Raw genomic sequence first — 8,866 nt, forward strand, 5'->3', positions numbered from 1 at the left:
CTACAATCGAATCCTCACTCAGTGAGGCTTTGGATGGCCTACCCACCATCGGGGTAAATGTACTGAGGAAGCTACTGACAGAGACATGCAAGATAAAATAAAAGGAGACATTGTCACTGAGCTGTGAGAGGCATTGTCCCTTTCCAAAAGAGAAATGTTAACTCTCTTCCAGGAGGGCAAGTCCAGTTTCTTTTGCGGTGCCGACAGCAGCAGCAGCGAGATCCAGGTCTGCCCAGGCTGGTACTGGCTTTGTCTGCGTGGTGGTGGACCCGAGGCTTGACTCCCCGGAGAAAGGGTTGTCCACAGGACAGAGCAGGGACTGGCCCATCGCCGGGCCAGCTGCTGTGCAGGCCTGGAGTCTTCCAGGCCGTGCGTAAGACTCGGTCTCCCAGCTGGCACGGGTGTAAAGTCTCATCAGACAGGGGGACAGACCTGCAATGAGCCAACTCGTGCAGAGTTGTTAGTGTTTGCCCTAAATGTTGTACATATTGTTTGATTTTTTTTTAATTCATTTTCTAAATCTGAAGGAGGTGTCTCTAAAACAGAAACGTGGAAGGGTCTCCCATGAGCTATTTGAAAAGGACTGAGTGGAAGACTGCATTGGGGTGCTACCCTAATCAGGAGCAAGAAAATGGGGAGCACCTGGCCCCATTTCAAATGTAGTTCCTGGCATATTTTTGCCAGGGTCTCCCTTACTGTGTGTTTCATGTTCTCAGTCTTGCCTGTAGGTCAGGGTGTCCAAGATGCATGTGGTTTCCGTTGAATCTGTAGTTCCTGTCCTATCATCTGGGAGGTCTCTGAAGGGGACGGTGGCCCACTGTGGCTTTGAATGCTGTAAGGAAGTCCAAACGCAGGGGTTGTGGTTTGAGTAGAAGTTTTGCTACCTCGGTTGTCTTCTCACTTCTAGCGGGGTAGGCTCGTACCCATCCAGGAAAGGTGTCTACAAAACCTAATAAAAATTTAAAGTTTTCTATGGTCTTTAGGTATCTGTGTTAAGTCAACTTGCCAGTCTTTGAATGGGCATATCCCTTTATATTGTACCCCCTTTTCTGTTGAGGGACCATGTCTCTTAGGATTGTTTTGGGGGCACGTCTGACAGGCTTGGATAATCTTCTGAATGGCCCCTTGTAAGTACGGGCCCCTCACATGAAGTGAGCTTCTCTGCTTCCTGTGAGATGTCCCAGGCAGCTGCTATTGCCCAGACACGTGCCGGCCATCCTTTCTTCATGCGATCCGGTTTCTCTGAGGGGCAGGCTATGGGCTGAAAGGTACTTTCCAGGGTCTGGGTTAGTACCCCAAGTTTAATTTCTTGCCTTTCATGAATGCATAATTTGAAAGGTTTCCGTAAATAGGGAAATCCTAGTGCAGGGTCCAAACCCAGCTTTTCCTTCCAGGTGTCAAATGCGGTCACACGGTCTCTTTTCCATTAAAGGGGTTCAGAGTCTAACACTTTCAAAGAATTATCCAATGGTTTTGCAATACGGCCAAAGTTTGGAATCCGATTTCGTCAAACTCCTGTAACTTCTAAGAATCCAGTTCTCTGGGATTTGGATTGTAGCAATGGCCTGTTTTCGATCAGCCATCAAGATCCCAGTGTCCCATTTCAGCTGGAATCCCAGATACGCTACCTCCTGTTTGTACATCTGGGCCCTGAGAGGCGATAGTTTATATCCTCTTTTTGCCAAATGATTCAGGATCGCAATGGTGTTAAGCAAACAGTCTTTGTATGTATTGCTAGGTATTTGTAAGCTGTCTACATATTGTAGAAGAATTCTTGATTTCAATTTAATGTCCCTTAAATCTTTTACTGGTGTTTCCCCAGACGTGGTCAGGGAATTCTTAAATCCTTGTGGAAACACACAGTCCAACGGTATTGGAGTGTGGCTTTAGTTACTGGGTCCTGCCATTCAAAGGGAAATAATAGTTGAGCCTATGCATCTATCGGGATGCAGAAATAAGAATCCTTCAAGTCTAGGACTAAAAACCATTTGCTATCCCAGGCACCGAGGCCAACAAAGTTTAAGGGTTGGGAACCGTAGGATAAATGTCCTGAACAATGTCATTTATGGCTCTAAGGTCCTGTATAAATCGATACTCATCAGAGTGAGGCTTTTTGACTGGCAAAATGCTAGTGTTAGAGGGAAACGGGTGTGGCCAAATTAATCCTGATTTTAAGAAGTTTGGCAATACTGGCTGAATTCCCTTGAAAGCTTCCTTTCTAAGGGATTATGGCTTCTTCCGGGAGATCTGCACCTTTTCTTTTAGGTTAATTTTCATGGGTTGTGTGTTAACCTCCCTACCCGGGGTTCTGTCAGCCCAAATGGCTCATTCGACTTGTTCGCAGAACTCAGGTGAGAACACTTTACCTCTGGGTTCTTCCAGAAAAGTCGGGAATACCCGGAGCTGGAGAGCATGTCCTGGTGGGACTCCTACACATATTTGCTGCTTCTCAGGGGAAAGGTTATTTGTGCAGGCAATTTGCCAAGTAAATCTCAGCCCAACAATGGAATGGGGGAGTCTGACGTGTAGAGAAAATTATGCATAAGTTTTCGATTCCAAAGCCGGCATTCCGGAGGTCGAAGGAACGCCTGTTTTGGCCACTGTCTGCTCACTTCAGGAACTGACACCGCGGCTGAACTTTTCTTGGTTGGTTTTCCATTTGGCCCTGAGCGCGTAGATCCTGTGTCTATGAGGAAGTCAGTTAGCTTGTCCCCCACTGTCCCCGTACTTGGGCCTCCTGTGGGAAAGCACTGATAGGTCAGGAGGTATCTAGGGGGGACCCTGGGCCTCCTCATTTGTCCTCGGATTCATCATTCCCTCCTAACGTTTTCCAGTGAGGGTTTCTATCCTTTTTTATTTTTCTTCTTCAGTCCCAGGCAGTCCTCCCTCCACTGGCCTTCCCCTTTGCAACAGGCGCATGGAGTGGTGCCTCCTGGCTCTTTCCCTTTGCCTTTTGGGCCCTGCCTCTCCTTCTGGTCTCCCCACACTCTTTCTAAGAAAGCAGCGGCTTGCTTTAATTTCCTCGCTCCCCAGGCACGGTGAACCTTCAAGGCTGGGCCCTCCAGCTGGAAGGGATGGGTTGCCGGTGCCCCTTCCAAACGCTGGAGCTTCCTTCTGATGGCTGGGGAGCGCTTGGACCAATAAAAGTCATGGGTACCAGGCAGACGTTTTTCTGGTGCTTGTGGGTCAGCATCAGCGTGCCTTAGATAGGCCTGATGGGTCCTTTCTAAAGGTTTAGAAGGACCTTTGTTTGGATTCTGTCGAGTGGCACATAGCACGCTCCGGCTCTTTTGTTTACGCAGCCCTCGCGTCAGCCCTTCCGATACGCACCTTTTGCAATGCTCTGGGAAAACTAGGTCCCAGCTGTTCAGGTCTCAGAGGGGCTCTATCAAGGGAGTCGCCGCAGCTGGGCTGGAGGTCCTGTTGGGGTTCTGCTGATGGGGGCAATGAGCCCTTTTGTTAGCCTTGTGCATAACTAGCCGCCTTTCATCTGCTGCTAGCAGGATGCTGCCAGGAGCCTGAGGTCTTCCCAGTTCGGATGGTGAGTGGCAAAAATGGGGGTGACGAGGTCTGAGGATTCTCCCTGTGGGAGGGGTTGGAACTTTTCCAGTTCGGTAAATCTGAAGTGGAAAGCGGAGCACGGGCCCAGTAGTGGCCCGCGGGCTGCCCTTCCTGGTTGATTTTGCCCATAGGGTAAAATTCCCCTTTCCTCAGAGGGGATTGTCCCTCTCCAGATACGGATGTTCCCCGGCCAGACCGGGGGCCCTGCCAGGCCTTCGAGGGGGAGAGGATCCTACAGGAGTGGGCAGTCACCCCCCTGAGCCCTGTTTCAGGTGTATCTAACCACAGGGGTCGTGGTGAAGCAAATCTTTCTGCTCCTAATCCTGGGTCCCCCAGGTTCAAAGCGTTAAAGAGACTCATCTCCTCGCTTTCCTTCTTGTCCTGTGTCTTAGTATCAGGAGGGTAGGAGTTTGAGACCAACTCCCTTCTCTGTATCTTTAGTGTCTTCCTTTCCTTGCCAAATCCTTACCGTATAAAGACATACACACCTGGAGTTAAGGGATTTTGTTTCATTTCCCTGACCATCGGCAAAACCATTTCAACTCTATGATGGTGCAGTAATTTAGGGAACCATTTAGGGACCATTTTCCTCACAGTCCGAAGCAGACACAGGCCAAGCAGCATTACAACAGAACCCCATTTGCTTCGTAGTCCTCGGGTCATAACTGTACACGCACCAATCTGCTGGCATCCAAACTCCTGGTTTGAAACGGAACAACCCCCGATGGCGCCAAAGCACAAGCCCCGAAAAAGTGGGACTCCAGACAAAGTGGGAACATATGAGCAGAATTTGGATCCGTCATTCACACGAGTGCTCACAAGCCAGTCCTGGTGTCTTACCTCCTACCAGTGGATACCACGAGTGGTCCCGACTGGACCCACATGGCGCAAAGCCCAAATGGCACGAAGCTGAAGTGACGTGAAGCCCAAGCAGCACAGGTAGCCTAGACAGATGGCCTACCACCTGGTACCGCAAATGGTCCTGACCAGACCCGGGTGGCAGAAAGCCCAAGTGGCGGGGATAGAAGACGCCCAGTGTGCACGCCGGTTTGACTTACCTGGGCTTGGAGTCTGTCTGCTGTCCAGAAACGCATTTCCCTCACCAGTCAGGTGCCTCAGGTGGCTGATGCCTGGGGAAGAAGAGCAGGAAAAGCTCTTCCCCCCACCCCAAGAAAAGCTCCTGGCAGCTGCTGGGATGGCCCCACAGCCCCACTCCCGGGGTCAGCCTGCCACAGGCAGCAGCCACGCCAGTCTGGGCCCTCGGAGACTCGCTGAGGTCCACCGTCCTCGCCGAGTTGCCAAAGACTGTGACGGAAAATGCAGGTTTGGTTGCCTACTGCAAAGAAAGCTAAACTCGAGAGAGAGGAGCCGGTGCAAAGGAAAGAGGTTTATTCAGGTGTCAGGACCTGAGAGGACGGTGAACTCCTGTCTCCAAGATCATCCCCCTTTCCTGCTCAAGCCCTTGGTTCCTACAGAAATAGGGAGGGAAGAGTGTGTTGTTGTTGTTGTTGTTTTCTATCCCTTTACTTGCTGCTAGCTTTTGGCATTCTCAGGCCCTGCCCATCCACCTTTCTAGCTCTTGGTGCACTCAGTGTGAGAACCTCTGCTGGTGCCGCCGTGGCCAGTGGGGGAGACTCCCCGATGCTCCCTGACTGTCTATAGTAACAAGCAGGTGACCTGCTTCAGGGACAGATGGATGACTCTTATCTTGTGTGCTTGATAAAGGTAGGAGATACATCTTAATTCAGTATTTCATCCACTCCTCCCTGAAATGACTTTAACCAAGCAGCCATCCAGCAAATATAGGTTGGAGCAGGAGGTAATGAGTTTGCCCCTAATGAGGTTAACTCATGGTGGTCCCCCGGGGAGCTCAGAGCAGCTGCGGGCTGAGGGCCAGTCAGCGAGTTCAATGGGATGCTGAGCTGTCCTGTTAGGGGTGAGTTTGAGCTGAATGTCCGCCTGCTTCCCACAGACTCCTCCTCCTGTGGCATAGTTAATAATGACATTCTCTTATCCCGGCGGTCCTCAGGACGGAGAAGCTTTCGACCCCACCCCCTAGCTTTAATCTCTTCCTCTTTCAGCCAGTGACAACCGTGGTAGATTTTATCTTCTACATGGCCCTTTGGGCCTCTTCAGTTTTCTAAAATCCCTGTCAGGTCAGTCAGCTCCCCAGCTGGAAAGCTTTAATGGCTCCCCACCACCAGTTGGTTAAACATCAAACTCCTTTGGGGGGCATTCAGGTCGTGCTCTTCATCCACCCCCACGGCTCCAGCTTGCGTGACCCTTCCTCTACCTGCGTGGGGGACACAATTCTCGTGGCCTCTGCTCTTTTGCTGGTATTACTCCTCTGTCTGAAACACCCTGCACACGCTGCCTTTTGGGTCTTTCTCCCCGTGGACCATGTTCCCCAGCGCGGCGGGCACCACGTCTCTTTTGCTCATCGTTCTATTCCCGGGGTGTAGTCGAGTGTTTAGCACAGAATATGTGTCCAATAAATATTTCTTTTGTTGAATAAAAATATTAAGAAGGCTGGTAGATATGATGGGCCTTGAATGAAAAATAAAATGTATTTTTATTACTAGGAGATGATAGACTGAGGTTGCTTGATTCTGTTTGGGGCCGTACGGGGTAGCAAACACGGGGATTGATAAGACATGGTCACCACGCCTTTAGGGAGCTGGAAGTAACCCGGGCTGGCAGGAAATGGGAGCGCTGTCACAAGAACGGGCAGACGATAGTAGGTAAACACTAGCAGTGGTCTCCTAACTGGATGCCCCGCCTGTGGTTCCTCCCCTCTGCAATCCAGTTAGCACAGGTTCCTCGGATCCATCTTCTCAGGTGCCCTTTTGGTTACAGCAGCCCTGATCTTAAAAACCTAGTGTGCTGTGATCCTTGCCACCTAGAGATAGAAGTCCAGAAACAACTTATTAAAGCCAGGGATTCTTCCCGAAGGATCCGGCCCTCGGTTGCTATTGCCTGCCCTCGAGGGGTTCTGCCTTGCTTCCAGGAGGTTCGGGCACCCCAGCAGCTTGGGCTGGCGTGTGGCCGGGAGGACGCAAAGAGCCGCAGCAGACGGAGGGCAGCCATGGTGTCCTGGGAGCCGTCGTCCTCTGTGCCTCGGTGGTGAGTCTGTTTGTTGGGTTCCTGGGAGGCAAGTCTGACCATCCCAGACCTAACCCTGTTCTTTATCTCTTATGACCCCCTTGTTGTGCACAAATCACCTCATCACTGCTTACGTTCCGGTCCCTCCTGCTTGCAGAGCCTCTGGAGGGCAACTGAGGCTCTCTCTCCCGGCCTCTCCCAGCCCTGCGATCAGTGTCGACTACAGACTCTTCTCAGCTTAGCTTCCCTGTCTTCCCAAGTCCGCTCCTTCCCTCCTCCACAGCAGGTGGTACAGCATTTAGAGCTGTGAGAATCACCCAGGAACTTGTTAAAATGCAGGTTTCCAAGCCTCATCTTGAAGACGTAGACATTTAAAATCAGCGTTCTGTCTGATGCAGGCACTCCGTTGCCTAGGTGCTGAGAGCCACCCTGAGTGGGTCACCAACAGCCCGCCCGCCCGCGCGAACTCTTTCGTTCATGCCTTCGTCGGGTGCGCGGCCACAAGGACAAGCATTTCTCCTGCAGCGGAGCTTTTATAATAAGAATCACAGATGACAGGATCGATTCACTAAGAACAGTGGGTTACATCTGCTGTTCACAGTTGCAATCATTTGTCTCCCAAAACCATCCAGTCGTCATACCTCCTTAAGGAAAATAAAAATGCACATGCCCGTGCCACACAGCTGCTTGGAGAAGCTTTGTGATTTACTTGGCTCATTATCAGTGGGTAACAATTAAAAAATTGAATTAAATTTTTAAGGAAGAAGTCTGCCCTGCCATGGGGAGGGGAGAAGAAACGTCTCAGTTAAGCTGGGTTGGGTGAATTTGCTCAACGATGTTTCGCTTTTCTAAGCTATGCTCTTCTAACCTGTTTTACATTTCAAAAGGAAAAATGTAGTTTTGTAATTGCAGATCTCAAAATGCAGCCCTTAAGGCCCTAGTGAGATTTTCGATAGCTAACTATTCATTAGGAATAACACCCTCAAAGTATACAGGACAAACTGTATTGGTTTGTTTAGTCTACCCAGTGGCAAATGCTAAGGTTAGGGACACAGTGACAGAATTGTGAACAGGACTTACTTTGTTGGCTTCAAGGGGGGTAACAGAATGAATGGGTGGGCCCGAGGACAATTGCATTTTACCAAGTTAAAGAGAGGGGCCACGATGTCACACGTCTATGGCCTCATAAATCCAAATGTGAGGGCCCTGGCTGGCGTAGCTCAGTGGATTGAGCTCGGGCTGCGAACCGAAGTGTTGCAGGTTCGATTCCCAGCCAGGGTACATTCCTGGGTTGCAGGCCATGACCCCCAGCAACCACACATTGATGTTTCTCTCTCTCTCTCTCTATCTCCCTCCCTTCTCTCTCTAAAAATAAATTAAAAAAAAACTAAAAAAATAGTTTTAAAAAAATAAAAAATAAATCAGAATGTGAGATTGTTCTTTAAATTCCTCGGAGTGTTTTCCGCACCTGCATTCCCCACCTCGGTCAGACTGACCTGCTCTTCACCCCCTGCCCCGCTTGCCCTGTAGCTCTGCGCCGGCTCTCTCTAGTTCACGCAACTTGCCGTTCTTGGAAGGTCGTCCTTCCTGCTGTTCCACTGCCTGAGCTGAGCAACCTCCATCCAAGACCCAGTTAATGTTCTACCATCTCCGTGAAGCCAACTGAAACCATCTCAGGCCGCCGTGAACTTCAAAACACCTCTACCCCTCGCTGTTTACACTCTTCCTTGGCCTTGAACGGATGCCAACGCAGCCTTACAAGCCGTCTTCTATACCGGCCCCATCTCCCCAGCGACACCACCGCACCGGCTTTGGGAGACCATGCCGTAGGTATCTTTGCATTCATTAGCTTGAGCACGGGATCTGACCCGTGATGGGTGCTCCTTAAATTAAAGGTCTACATGAGAACACGGACACTGTATTTCTTCTTTATGTGTCACATTGTCTCCATTGGTCCATTCCATTGTGTAGGCTCTGAATTCCCCGTATGTCTATGACATCTACAGTGGGTGTTGTCGGGTTCAAAAGTTATCTCCCACTTAAAACCGAGAGCCCAACACTCATGAGCTTTCTGGAGCCAGGCAAGTAACTAAGGAAGATGGTCCACCCAGGTCCGTGTTCTTGCCCGGAAGCCAAGCCCGTCTGCCCGGCTGGGAGCCAGCAGGGCCGAGTATGTTCACCCCGACAGGGGGCACCCCTGAGG

Source organism: Phyllostomus hastatus, unplaced genomic scaffold (genome assembly GCF_019186645.2).
Source record: "Phyllostomus hastatus isolate PE091 unplaced genomic scaffold, TTU_PhHast_1.1 phas_contig_29, whole genome shotgun sequence".
NCBI classification, from domain to species: domain Eukaryota; kingdom Metazoa; phylum Chordata; class Mammalia; order Chiroptera; family Phyllostomidae; genus Phyllostomus; species Phyllostomus hastatus.